The 15,697-nt window shown below is 32.3% G+C and overlaps 1 protein-coding gene across 1 annotated transcript in view; it reads right to left on the reverse strand.

The window, feature by feature from the left end:
• Positions 1–275: 275 nt before the first annotated feature.
• The window catches only part of LOC309658989 (uncharacterized protein), a 703,210-nt gene continuing 687,788 nt past the window's right edge, over positions 276–15,697 (reverse strand). Inside the window, exon 9 of the mRNA XM_082458306.1 lies at positions 276–11,254. The gene's annotated coding sequence lies outside the window, so the exon portion shown is untranslated. The remainder of the gene's footprint in view (positions 11,255–15,697) is intronic.

Here is a 15,697-nt window from a genome sequence, read left to right on the forward strand (position 1 = left end):
TTTATTTTATAGTTTTCATTAACAACTAATTCTGGAGGATAGCAGAATATAGACTCCTGATTTGTTTAGGGTCTTGAAACATGCAAATATTTAAATTTGTGTTTCTCCTTCTCTATAAGCATCATGATGTGCATGCAAATAATATCTGCAAAGGGGAACATTTATTCTTTTGAGCAAACAGGTGACAGCACTTTTATTTTTTCGTTTCCTGTGCACGATGCTCTTTATTATGTTTCATTTACATGTAATTTAATAAATGAATAAAGATATAGTCCTAGTCTCCTTAATAAACCTAGACCCAGAATTCTAGAATATAGGAAGTCTTATAACCCTAGATCCTTTCTGCTCTAATGAGTCCTGAGAGTTAGAATTAAAATTGCAAAGCCACCAGAAAAGCAGGATGGCACAGTGGCTTTGATATCAGAAAAACGTGAATTAGAATTCCTGCTCTCCTACCTACTATCCTTGAGCTGAGTAAATGTCTTAACTTGTCTGTGTCAATTTCACAACTTTTAAATTGAGTATTGTATTGCCCTGCATAGGAAGTTATTGCAAAGAACACAAACTCTAATGTGTAGAGCATTTAACACAGTGTCTGACATTCAATACATGTTCAATAGCAGTGGCTAATATTATAGAAATAATAAAACAGAAATTCAGGTGTGCCGTAGCGTGGAATAGTTAATCCTCAACCTTAACCCTGAGTACTTTGATTTCTCTAGGGATCTGCTGGCTACTGATGACCCACACATTAGATAAAGTTTATGTGATGGTACAAAGATATTTCAAACACAAATATTCTTACAGATTTTCCTAAGCTATTTCTGCAGTCATGGCTTAACAGCAACTGCTTGATTCTGGCAACTACAATTGTCAGCCTGGTAACTGAGGTCCTTGCCTACAGCCTTGTGGGAGTCTTCTGGCCCTCTGGCACTCCACAGTGCTTGCCTAGGCAGGAAAATACTCTTGCCAGTGGAATCCTGGGCTTTCTGTCATGGCAGATGCTCAACTACTACTCCAACAGAGGCCAAGGCTGTGGCTCCCAAAGCACCATAAACTGGGAGAGTCCTTTGCCAAGAACCCCAGTGTCTAGCAAGGGACATCTTAAAAGGGCTATGTGCTGAAGCCTGGCAGGCAGCCAATCCAAAAGGTTTTTGATACCAGATTGTTTTATTATTCCAGAATTAAAGAAGTATCCACATACTCACAGTTTGAAAATCATTTTATCAGTCATGTTCCTTTTCAAAATACACTTTGTCACATGGGTTTAATGATACAAATATCTGAGGCCTAAATATAGTTTGGTTTTTATAAAGGGAGAAAAAGAAAAGAAAAAAAACACTAACCTAGTTCTAAATTCAGCCTTCTTTGAGAAAGAAAGAAGACTAAGAATAGAGGCAAACTATAATTCCTATCTACAGAAATAGCAGAGAAATACTGACACATTATTGTAGACTGAATCAGGGTTATATACCAGATATTTGGCTTCATGTTTCTTTTAAAATTGCATTCCTGTCCATTCTTGTTAAGTTTGGATTGCTCCCAAGAGTTCCTTTGTGGCTAATTTAACACCTGTGAAGTCATGGTGATATTAAGTATAAATTCATTGTCTACTGCAGGGATAATTTTATTTTACTCCAAAGTTATTGCAATAATTAGTGAAATTTCATAAAAGTTCATATTGGTTTAAATCACATTATTCATTTTTTCCATCAATTAATTAGAGAATAATTTTATGACTTAAAAAAAAGTCTTTGATTTCAAATATTAAAAAGCTAGGTTGGAAACAGAACTGTTCAACCACATAAAAAGCACCTAAAATAATGTCTTGAAAACAATGAGGTCATATTAAAACATTGTGTGAAGTCAAGTTAAAACCTAATGCCTTCTGCCAGTCTTCCTTTTTTACCTTTCAGTTCCTTTTACCTTATCAAATGTATATTGTGAAATATTGTTGGGATGGGTATTGCAAAAATTAGTCTATTAGTTGGATCAACCTATCAGGACACATGACTAAGTGGCAATATGTTGAATTATATAAACTAGATTTTTTTTCCTGTAGGTTATTTTACATATGTAATATTTTGGACTCAGAGTAGAAATCAGCAAGATAGAACCTGGTTATAGCGTAAAAGAGTAAAATAAAGTTGGGAAAAGCTAAATGCAATAGCTGTTGAAAATGCAAGTTATTCTAGTTTATGGAATTTTAAGCACATTCAAAGGTTTTAAAAATTTGCTCTTATTAGAAGCAAACTAGAGTTAGTAACACATCTCTAATGCATATTTAATATGTTGAAGTCTTTAACTGGGAGTAATATTCATATAAATTAGAAATTGTAGTTTAAAATTAAAATATGTCAAGCATTAATCATTGTGCACTATCACATAAGCATTTTTTTGTAAATTAAGCACACATTTCTCTATGCATCTGGAATTCAAGTAGTATTATATTCTATCAAAGTTTACTTTTAAGAAAAATAAATGAAATCAAATGAATGCTATTTACTATTAATATTTCTTTTGTGCCCACTATGTATGTCAGGCCAAATATAAGTATCATCTAAACTGAAATTATTAGATTATAACAAGAATCTCAAACTCAAATACCTACAAGGACCACAGAGCTAATATAAATGAAGGAAGGAGGACTGACATTAAAAAAAAAAATAGGGACTGGTAAGAAGTTGTGAGAGTATGTGTTCATCTGAAAGCATCCAACCTTACAAAAAAAATTATAAACACTGTGTGAGTTAAGACCAACATACTTTGAGGCCGACTTTGGTTAAATAGATAGGAAAGAGCTTCTTTTTAGCATTCAAGAAGGTAAATAATACAGTCATTATTCTTCATTAAGAAAGTAAATACAGTAATTCATGAAAAAGCATTTGTAAGATATGCAGCCAAACTTAGAAATAAAGCAGGGCAAATAGATTCAATCATTCTATGTATTTATTCAAAATACCTTTGAGTTATTTCTGTGGGCTAGACATGGAACAGAAAAGACGGATTTGGTCCTTAACATTTTAAAGGTAATAGTTAATTGACATGGATGCAAAAGCGTGCACGGTATCCTTAAGTAAGGAAATAGTTCCAAATGATTCTCTGCCATTTCCGGGAGGTGGAACCATGGATCTACCATATCCACCAATGATTTCACCTGGGAGGTACCTCAGGCAAGCTTTGGAAATTTGTTAGGGTATTTAGTTATTGCAATGGAAGGATGCTTCTGGTACTTAGTGTATAGAGGCCAGGGAAAGTAAATATTCTTTAATTACACACACTGGAGAATTTTCCACCACAAAATACCGGTGGTGTCCTGTTTGAGAATCACTGTTCCAGGCCTTGTTATCCCTAATAGGAGTACCATATCCAAAATCTTTATTATAATTCTCCCACTTCTAGCCCTCAGCTTCCTCTTTTTGAGATCATTTTAGTGCCCCTATTATATCAAATCTTTGACCACGTCAGTATCTGATGACACCATAATTTTTTCTTTGTCCAGTAAAATGTTCTCATTTCCTCCTTATCGTGATTAATTTTCCTTTCAATGCTTCCTTTACATATACACTTCACTCTCTTACACCTCTCTTCCTCAGTTGCACTCTGCTAGCAAAGACAATTCTGGTTTAACCAGATTTTTCTCTGACTCCCTGCCTACACCATATAGGAGAACATGCAAATACAATGATTATTTTCACTTTATTTTATCCTTCCCAATCTCAAATTGGTCCTCAGCACTAGCTGGCAATACTAGTAGAGTTCCCCTGGAAATGTTGCATCTAACCAAAATATTTTTGAAATGTCTTTTCTTCTGTCATTAAGCTTTCAGTACCCCCTATATACTTGTTCCTCTCAAATGGTAACTTTATTTCCTAATTATCTTAGAAAATAAGGTGATTGAAAGATATCTACCTTATTTTCCTACCAATAAGTGTACATCTACATCCCCCCTTATGTTGAATTTTTCTCTGGTTAAAATTGACCAACAGTCCCCTCTCTTTCCAAGTCGAAACTCTAACTTGTATTCCAGATCTCACTCCAATTAGTCTGTGAACAGAAGATTTTTTTTTCTCCTAAAGTTTACCTTTTCTAACTACTGACAATATTCTTACTCCAATGGATCATTCCTATTAACATATACACATAATACAAGTGCTGTCCCCAGTTGCTACCTCACTTCTCTGTAGCCCTTTACAGCTAAAGCAATATTAATATGTATTACCTTCTCACTCAGTCTCTTCTCTCTTGAACACATTCCAATTAGGTATTTTTCCTCAGGACTCATAAAACCACTCTGCAAGGTCACCAATATTCAATTTGCCAAGTCCAATGATTCCTGGTCCTTGTTTTAAATTTTCAGCAACTTGTCATATTTTATTTCCCTCCTTCTTTTTTTTATTTTTTATTTTTATTTCCCTCCTTCTTAAAACATGTCTCTTATTTGTCTTTCAGCATACCATGATCTCTTGGTTTTTCTCATATTTTAAATATCTGAGTGACCCAGGACTTAGTGTTTGGTCCTCCTCTCTTGTTTGTCCGAAAACTCTGCCTCGTTAATTTTATGCAGTCCCTTTGCTTTAAATAGTATCTATATGCTGATGACTCTTAAATTAATAACTTCAGATCAGAATTCTCCTCTGAGTTCCAGACACATATATTCAATTTCCTACTCAAGGTCTCCTCTCCTATGACAGTTAGGTATCTCAAACTTAATGTCAAATAACTTGCAATCCCTACTTCAACCCCATCTCCCAAACTTGTTCCTCTTTAACTCTACTCATTTCAATTAATAGTCTTACCATTTACTCAATTGCTAGATCCCAAACCCAGGAATTAGCCTGGAGTTCTCTTGTATGTCCATCTTCAATTCATCAGAGAGCTTGGCAACTCTCCTTTAATTTTCACCTCTTCTGTCCTTCATTTAGATCATTTTAAGTATCTCACATACAAATTACTGAAATCTTTGCTCAGAAGTCATCATTTAAAATTTCCATTCATTGTTCTCCCTATCTAATATATTCCCTGCTAGAAGTATTCTCCATTTGAATTGTCTTCTAATATTTAACACTATTTGAAATTATCTTGGTCTTTTTTTTTTATTTACTTGTTTATCTTCACCTCCTCTAGCTTAAAGTTCCATGAAAAAAATAGGAAAGGTCTTATCTTCCGTGTCAATGATATATACCAAGTGTCAATAACAGCACCAGCAATAAATGAGTAAAGACCTGTAAACTATCATAATGGATTGGTTTGTAAAATGACTGTTACATGAATCAGAGATCTTAGCTATTATCAAGCTTTATGAATACTTTCAAGGACATAAGCTATCAAGAGACTCAGTCAAGCAGAGGCCTGGAATATTGATGGTGGCTCCCCAAATTCTCCATCCTTGCATGGAACATGCACTTTCTGGCCCAGTGTAGACAAGGTCACTAAATGAGTTACATAGGTTATTAACCCACATCATGGGGAGAGGTTAGTTTATGAAAAAGCTTCATTTTATACTCGAGCTTATATGACCTTTTCCAGGGAGCATGAGTCCTAAAACCATGGATTCTGAGTGTTTTAATAACTATAAGCAATGTTTAAACAAGGACATCTTTAAGAACATTTCATGGATAAAAACCCTTCTCTTTATAAATATTATTTGACTATTTACCTGGAGGTCCAGTAATCATGCTGACAAGAAGATTAGATTGGTTTGTCTGCCTTCTTTACTTTCCAGTGGCACTGTACCCCAGGGAAGTGTATCACAATCCAACTGCTTTAACTTCCTCCTGAAAATGCATGGCTAGTTCACAGGGAATGAAGATTTAATTAGAGGGTCAAGAGAGGTAAATACCAGATCATGAAGGGCATTGTATAGCAGGCTAAGGAGCTTAACTTTATCCACTAAAAGGTTTTGAATACATAGATGATTTAATCAGATTAGGATTTTTTAGAAAGATAACTCTTAGAGCCTCGCTGTCTGTTTTTTAGCCTTTGATCTCATCCCTCTGTGTAATGTTACCAAGGTCTCCAGGGCATGTTCAATGGAACTGGGGTCTAAGGGCATTCTGGTCTCAATCCTAATCTCAGGGGAAAGATCATAGAGTAAAATGCTGTAAATTTGGTGTAGGTACTCTATCACATTCACAAAATTTTCTTTTACTTCTAGGTTTCTAGGAGCTTTGTTTTATCATAAATGAGTACTGAATATTATGAAATGAATTTTCTGTATCTTAAAAGATCACATGATTTTTCACCTTGATTTTGTAAATGTGAAGAATTAATTTTTCAAATGGTAAATTAATATTGTGTTTCAGTATTACATCCAACTTCATTTGAGGCACTTTCCTTTTTCTATTTGTTGAATTCAAATGGCTATTATTTTCCAAGACTTTTTTGCATTTGTTTCTTGAAAGAGATCAGCCTGTTAGGTTCTTTCTTATATACTATTTTCAAGATTTAGGATTAAGGTTATGATGGCCTTATAAAATTAATTACTAAATGCTTCCTCTTTTTTTTTTCTAAATTAACATTACTCCTTAATTATATGTGAATCCACTGAAAAAGACATAGGGATTTAGGCTTACATGCTGGGAAAACTCCACTGAAAAGCTCATCTTTATTTATGTGAATGTTTTCTATTATGTATTCCAAAGCTTTAATAAGTATACGACTATATAAATTTCCTATTCCTGCTTTTGTCTGTTTTGGGAAGTTGTGTCTAAGAGTTTTCTATTTCATCCAAATGTTAGTTGTTATAAATTTTTTCATAATATCTGTTTTTCTTTTTGATATCTGTGAGCTCTGTACTGATATCCCCTTTGTCATTCTTAGAATTTATCAGTTTTATTAATTTTTTTTAAAAAACAGCTTTAGGCATTATAGATTTTCTACATTGTGCATTTGTTTTCTGTTTCATTCACTTTTACACTTATTTTTAATGCTTCCTTCTATTTTGGAGAAAGGTGGTTTATTATCTTTTTAAAAACTTATTAAGAAATAAACTTAGTCCACTGATTTTCAGCATTTGTTTCCAATAAATCCACTTAACAATGTAAATTTTTTTTGAAGCACGGTGTGAGTTCATTTTACTAATTTTGATGTGTTATAATATGTGAATACTAGGTTAAATATATATGTACATATATATTATTCATATTATTGTACACATTTAGTTCTCATAATTTCTACATTGACTCAGGTTATTTGTAAGTGTACTATTTAATGTCTAAATATCTGTGAATTTTCTACATATCTAGACTTTCTTATGTCTCAGTATTCAATGGTTTTTTAATTTTATTATAAGTAGCATACTGTTTTTTAGAGGGCTAACATATTTGTCTTTTTATTGGCATATTTAGTGCAATTATGTTTGTTCTAGTTACTGATTTTACTGCTATCAGTTTACTATTTGCTTTTTGTTTACCCTAGCTGTTCTGTGTTCTGTTTTCTTCTATCTTGGCTTCATTGAGGTTTTTAAAAAATCTTTTTCATCTATTAGGTTTTAGTTATACACAGTTTATTATTCTTTCAGTGGTTAGCAAAGAGATTAAAAACTATATTCTTGATATATTAACATCTTTTCTAAATTAGAACTTTTACCATTTCTAAAACATTGCAAAAACCTTAGACCTTTTTACACCTATTTACCAGTTGTCTTTTTGCAGGAAATAAATGGACTTGATTGTACATATATTTAAATTTCAAAAGATGTTATTACTACTCTTTCATTCTGCAAATATTTTTATTTAATTAATCTTCCTATTTGCCCTTTGCAAAGCTGTTTATTTCATTCTGCATTTTTGTGCTTCTTTCTAGGAATATCTTCCTTCTTCTTGAAGTGTATTCGTCTGCATCTCTTTTAGTACTAGCTGGTTGTGACAAACTCCCTCAGGTTTTGTTCATCAGAAAATGTTTCTCCTTTACCTCAATTCTGAAAGAATTTTCCACTCAACACAGAATTCTATGCTAGTGGTTATCTTCTTTTAGAACTCTGAACTATATCCCACTTCCTTCTACTTTTACTTTGTGGAAAAGTCATCTAGTCATCTTTTTTTTTCTGTTGCATCTTTAAAGTTAATCTGTGGTTTTTTTCCTTTGGCTGCTTTTATGATTTCCTCTTTACCTTCAGTTTTCAGCCACTTCATTACGATGTACGTAGTTTTTTTTTATTTTTTTTCCTCCCTTTTTTTTTACATTTACCAAGAGTGTTGCACATGTAGGTTGCATGTATGTGTGTGTGTACTTTTGTCCATGCATTCTACATCCTTCCTGTTCTTTTCTCTAGTTTCTTTTTTTCCACCTTGCCCCAGTCTGGATAAGTTTTACTGACATATGTTCCAGTCACTAATCATCTCTTTTCTTCTTTCTCTTCTGTTGTAAAACCCATGCATTACTCACTAAATTTCAGGATTTTCCCAGTTCTCCTGTAAAATATTTCATATTGTCATATATGTTCTTGAATATTTTCAACACATTTATTTCAATGCCGTTATTGTATAATGTGTATCTGTGTATTTCCTATGGATCTGTTTCAAATTTTTATTTTACCCTTTTGTTTTTTCAGTCATGTCTTTCTATCTCCTAATATGTCTGATAATTTTGTTTAAATGTTGGACATTGTGTGTAAAATATTATAGAGGCTCTGGATTATGATACCCTCTTCCAGAAAAGAATTGATCTTATACTGTAAGGAAGTTAGAAGGCAGACCCTGTGATCAATATTATCCAGTTTCTTGCCTAGTGTCATGCTTTACCAACACTTTCAAGGATACAGGCAATCAAGACGCTCAGTGAAACAGAGGTCTGGGATATTGAGGGTAACTCCCCAGACGTTTTATCCCTGCATCGGCACACATTCTCTATTTAAATCAAATTTTTAAAAATTATTGTCCTTTTTCAGAAAGGCTTCTTTTGACCTCTCAGACCTGGAAAAGGTCTTTTCATGAAAAACATAATTTTTATCACAGCACTTACTACAATTCTAATGTAATAAATATTTTTACAGCCATTTGTCTCTTCTGCCAGACCCCAAGCTTCTTTATGGCATGCAGGATTCATTCTTTCTTTAAAGGAGAATTCTACATCTTCAATTAACTTTATATGTAAAACCCATTTGTAAGTAAGATATTCAACTACATTAGCATTTAGAATATAGATATACAACTACTGGTCTGGATGTCAGCACCAATTAAGACTTTTCCCTCGACTGGAAATTACTTTGAAGAGAGAGAGGATGGACAGACATCGGCAGTAAAAATGCTCCTGAATAGAAATTTGTCTAGTGAGCAGAAGGCCAAGAATATAAAAGAGAGTATTTAAATGCATGTTGTCTTCACAAAGCTGAAATGTGGACAGACAGCTTATTGCTGTTTTAATGGCACCTTGCAGAGATGAAATTAACATTTGATTTACATGAGTGTCCTTGGGCAGAGGCAATTGTGACTACTCATATCCACTGATAGGAGCTGAATTAGTTTTAACCTCTCAAAGAAATAATCTAGAATTCATAATGAAAAGCTAAATGAAGATGTCCACTTAATACACAGTGGTACTTCAAGCAGTAAGAAAGAGATAGAAGCATAATAGTATTTTATACCTATTAAGTAGCTGTCCTTTAAGGAGTCAAATGAATTTATAACATTTTCAAAAGTGATAAACTAGTTACAGAATGTGACTTTATTATTCTGAAAGTAATCTATGACTTAGGAATCATGAGACTGTAAGTTAGAAAACTCAAGGGCTGGAAACTCATATGCCTTCAGGGGTCACCAGGTTCTAAATATGAAGCAGTCAATATGACATTTTAGAAAGGGATAAGGACTGTGATTAATTGGAGAGTAAAAATCTTGCATAAAGGAAATCAAATTCATTGTTTTAAATTATTCTGCTGGTCAAATAAGATATGTATATAGATCCAACTGACCCATAGGCTACTCGTTTTACTTTACGTATCAATCATCCAGTCTTTAGACAGGCAGGTGATTTGCCCAAGGTCACACAACAGATTACTAGCAGACTTGAGAATTGTTCTTATTCTAATGATATTATTAAGTTATTGAATATCCTTAGTCAAAATGGTTATAAATTTCTATATTGCATGATCTTATTAAGACCTACTAATATAGAAATTATTATCCTCCGTGTTTATAAATAGAAACATTGATGCTCTAAAATTAAGTGAATTAACTGGAATATCCCAGGATAGAGAATAATATATTTAATTAATTAAGCACCAAATTCCATGTGGATTATGTCATCAATAGTGAAAAAACTCTCTGACAGAAAGCCAGAGTGGGTTGAATAGTGTTCCTTCAAAACTTATGTCCATTCAGAACCTAAGAATGTGATCTTATTTGGAAATAAGATCATTGCAAAAGTAGTCAGTTAAGATGAAGTCATATTGGATTACAGCAGTCCCTAAATCCAAGGACTAGTGTTCTTGTAAGAAGAGGACTGACACGTGGAGATACAAAGAGAGGAAGGCCATGTGACAATGAAGGCAGAGGTTGGAGTGATACAAGCCAACAAACGTCAAGGACTGTCAGTAACCACCAGAAGCTAGGAGAGCATCATGGAACAGATTTTTACTCAGAGCTTCCAGAAGGCACCAACCCTGATGACATATTCATTTCAGACTTATGGTCTCCTGGACCATGATAGAAAAATTTCTGTTGTTCTAAACCACCAGTTTGTGGTACTTTTTGTTATGGTAGTCCAGAGAAACTAATACACTGTAGAGAATCATGCTTTATTTTACTAATAGAAATACTGGATAGAAAATGTTATAGCAATCCCCTTACCTAATTCAGGAATCTCAGGAATACATATCAGAATGTAAAAGCAATATGGATCCAAAGACCACTAATTTACTTTTTCACCATATTAATTTTTTTCTCTATGTTAAAAGGGATATGTTTTACATTGATTTCAAACCATATACATTAGTTTTAAGTTCGAATACTATTTTGGGAGGAATACTGTTTACTAAAATAAAAAAAAATTTTATTTTAAACATCTTAAAAATTCTCACAACCCTACAATCATGGTCTCGCTCCACTAGTGTGCAAGCATTGAAAGGTACCAAAAGCAGAACTACATTTTCCTACATTTTCAAACCCTCAGGAGTTGATCTAGTAGAATAAAAGTCTTAACGTGAATGACAGCTAATACAGTCTCCATCAAGTCAAATAACAGGACCTTTGATTTTTGAAACTCAGGAATCCAAGTTCTGGATGAGCTGGCATTCTTCCTATGTGCATTTCACCTGAAAATGGTAATGTCTGCATGTAAGAACTTAAGTGATTCAGGAAAGGACAACACGTATTTAAAAATATGTGTAAAAACATTTTCAGTGAAAGAGAAAAGGAAAATAGCTAAACTCATACGGTGGTGATTGTATATTGAAATTGAATATAAGAAGGGAGGCTTGATGAATGATCTTATTAATTCTTTCAATTAAAAGGGGAAATACTACCATTCAATATGTGATTATAACAATCTTAAAAGATATAAAGTAAATATTAAATTATTAATTATAGTTAGTAGACAAATAGGCCCATTAGGTTTTTAAATCTACAAACAACTATATAGTATTATTGGCAAAACCCACAAATATAGAAAGTATTTTGATTACCACCTATCCTATGAAATCATGCTCACTCATTTATTAAACTTCAGCCTACATATATATTTTTAAAATAATTTATTTGATTAAAAATAATCTGAATTTGAAAGATTCAGTTCAGTAATGTGGAATTCCTATTTTAGATGCAGATTATCTAGTTTTATGATAAATTTGGATTATAATTTCAGGAATTTCTTGAGAGTGGGCCAGATTTTATATATAAAATAATTGTTATTATTATTAATACTCCAAATATTGAAAGGCTCCACCCCAGGGACAGATTCAAAACACGATTTGTAACTCGCTTAGAACTATAAAGATTATTCGTAAGATCCAACTTAATCCACAATGCAGACAAAATATAGAACACATAATGGTATTAAAACTACTATAATACCACTTCCTTGGGAAAAAATCACCATATGTTTTTAGTTGACAAACTTGTCCCTTGCCCAAAACATTGGGCCATGGTAGGTATTGTCCCTGGAAGACTTCCTTTCCCATTCTCACCTGTGTTAAAGTATCCTCAAGTCTCCTGCTGTGGGCAGGTCTGAGATAAACTAGAATTACGGCAGCTATCAGAGTGGGGAATTTGGGGATTTGCTTAGTAATAATTATTATTACAATGATAATAATAACAGTGACCTTTATTAAACAGATAACTCCCCACACAGATTCTTTTTCAGTAAGTTATAATCTAATATTATCCAAGTATTAACCATCAGGGACATTTATATTTTAGCTCTGGCTTAACGCTAGTACTTTCTATAAGATAAATTTTAATTTTTACATCGTGCATCATTACTAGGTGACACTTGAATAAACATGTTGGTTTGTCTACTTTCAGACATGTCCAGTAATCCATGTACAAGTTCCCTAAATAAGCATGATTTCAATATTTCAAGTCTTAGTGCCATTAACACAGATATGGAAGTGTAAGAAGATAAGTTTAGTTTTTTATGTTCTTAGTGTATGTTAACAGGAGCATGTGAGTAGAATCTCTTGAGATACAACTGGGAATTGAAAAAGCTTAGTTGCAAACACAGAAAATCAGAGCTTAGCTTAGCTGAAAATACAGTAAAATATTAAACACTTGAGGATGGAAGAATGAGCACTATACTAGAAATGAGACAATTGCTCTGGTTGTGTTGGTCACTTTTCATTCTTGAACCACAGTTTGTTTTCAACTAAAAAATAAAATTTATAGACTGTACAATATCTGAGATCTATCCAAGCTTTAAAATTCTATGGCAATGTAGATCTCTATGGCCACGTATGAACAATATTCTATGTTTTGTAGGAATCTTTAAGCTTTTTAACTCAGAGAATTATTTTACTTGGGCTAATGGCATAAATTAGCTTTAATATAATAATAGCATAGGTGTGGTTCACTGCAATTATATCTATGAAATTACTGCTTGGGGGATCAAATATTCAAAAAATTAACCTCTTTGCCAAGAGGGTTATAGAATTCAGCTCAAATTGTTATTGTTGAACCAAAGTCTATAGAGGCATCATCAAAATTAACTTAAAGACAAGAAAAAAGATGGTTGGAACAAGGTTTGAGAAATAAATTACACTTGAATTTTAGTATTTTAAATGGAGAATTATTGATATATTATATTTTGGAAAATACTTCACTCACATTACTTTATCTTTAATGGGTCCAGAGCCTTATAAGAATGTAGTTGCTTTCAAAGAAACTACTAAGGCAAAGAAACTAACCCAAATTTCACATAATTAAAAGACAAATTTGTATCTCATCTCACTATGAAGGGGAAAATTTTTTCATATAACTTTTTCTAATTAAAAAGAAAATTATATTACTGATAGTTATGAAAGCTCAAAAATAGAAATGGGGAACAAATCACTTGAGTCTATGACAGTATTTAATACGCTATAATAATAACAATTAGATAATTCAAACAGAATGCAGATTTAAAGACATTTTATTTGATTTTCGATTTTTAAATTCATTTTGTCATTGATTCTCAAAATGATTATTAATTCATTTAATATTAGAGTTCACATACTTTGTGTAATATTTATACTAAGGTTTGGTACAGAGGTAGAGATTCATTTAAAATAAGTACAAATACTTATAAAATTAAACAATCTGTAGATAATGTTCTCAAATCATTTTAAGCAGATGGTCAGGAATAAGTTTTATTGTATCCTGGTATTGTTACATAGTTGTATAAGGCCTCACATTATTATACATTCATTCACTGACATTTTTGTGAATATAATTTAAAACTCCAGCAAGCAAATTTATATCTAAAGTATAAGCCAGAGTGTACAAAAGGCCAATAGATTTCTAAATGTATTACTGAAAGCCTTTCCTATGTGATTAGGATTATATGATTTACCAAATTGTCTAATTTTTTAATGGTTCTATGCTTTTTTTTTTTGGCTTGTTTTTGTTTTTCTAGTGCACTGCAAGTACAACTGTTAGGAATAAGGAGTCACAGCATCATTGTCACACACACACACACACACACACACACACACACACACACACAAAGGTCAAAAACTCTTCCTTTCCATTTATAATACAAAGAATGGTTTTTATTGCTGCCAGTTTAAACCTACCTTTCATATGTTCTTAAACAAAAACAAATTGATAAACACACCAAAAAAGTCAGAGCATAATTTTCCAAAAGAAACAATTCTAATGAAAAAAAAAGGTACTAACACTCTCAAATTTACATACATATACCCTTGTTTTAATATAACATTAATATATTTACTCATTCAATTCATTCTATGAATATTTACTGAGTGCTCAGGCACTGTGCTTGGCATTGGGAATATGCGATGTTGAATTACAGATGAAACCTGTCTTGTGTAAGGTAAGACAGACAAATGAATTAGAGATTATTGACCATTGTGATAAATAATATGATAAAATCAGGCAAACAATTAATTCAAGGAAGGCTTTTAGGAGAATAGCTTTAAATTCCCATAACTTATTTTGCATTTTCAATTTGGTTTAAACATTTTTACTATTTACTATTTAAGGTCATATATAAAAGCTATAAAACTCATTCATTTTTCTTATTGCAATTTCTTTCTCTTTTTTTGAGGAAACTACTCTCAGGGAAATCTTTAAAAGACTGTCATTGGAATACATTCAACATTGCTAAGTCCCCTCATGCTCATGCTGCTATAATTGTCATGCATCTGTAGGCCACCTAGTTCATCTCAGGAAAGTCACAAAAATGTTTTTAATAATAACTTGATCCCTTATCTGAGGATTATAAAGAAAGAGTTGTAGAAGCTATGAAATGTACACAGAAAAATACAAGAATAGCCACATGTACATCAATTATTTGATCTTATCCATTGTCATTCTGGATAGTCAGTGATGTGACATTGTGACCTCAAAAGCTTATTTCATATTCTTACTGAGGCAGAGTAGCAGGCTTGTTTTGTTTTGTTTTTTGCTTTCTATGACAAATGTATTTATTTTACAGTTTTTTTTTTAAGTAAAGAAGATGAATTATGTATGGCCTTAATGCTCATTTAACACATTGTCTAAAAAAAAAAGGCTGGCTATCTTTTTATTACATCAGATAAGAATATGTCCCCATTATACTTAACTGCACTGATTTAGAATTTATGGTACTTTAGGTAGAATCTGAATTGTAGTTTTATCCTTCATAACTCTTGAAGAAGTAGTAGGTTTGTATTATTTTAGTACATATTAAACAGTTATTTTAAGCACAAAACGTATTTTAATATTTTTTGCTTTCAAAAATTCGGTCAACATAAATTAAGAACTTTGAAATGAAGTCCACTTTATCAAATAATTTCATAATAACTGATATGAAGTAACATGTCCATTTAGAAGTCCTGGCAGAAAGCCTTTACTAACAAAACTTTGCTAATATATTTGATTGAACCATGTGATAGTACTGTTTTTGTAGGCTCAAGATAGTCAAAAATACTAGCTTTTTGCCTAATATATCGGCAAAACTATCTATTATTTGTACTGGATGCTAAAAAACATATATGTGTTTACTCTGTATTACTGTAATAAGGACATATGCTTTTTGATCTTCCAGTATATTCTTTATGTAA

This window comes from Balaenoptera physalus, assembly GCF_965194825.1.
Source record: "Balaenoptera physalus genome assembly, chromosome: 3".
Classification (NCBI taxonomy): Eukaryota; Metazoa; Chordata; class Mammalia; order Artiodactyla; family Balaenopteridae; genus Balaenoptera; species Balaenoptera physalus.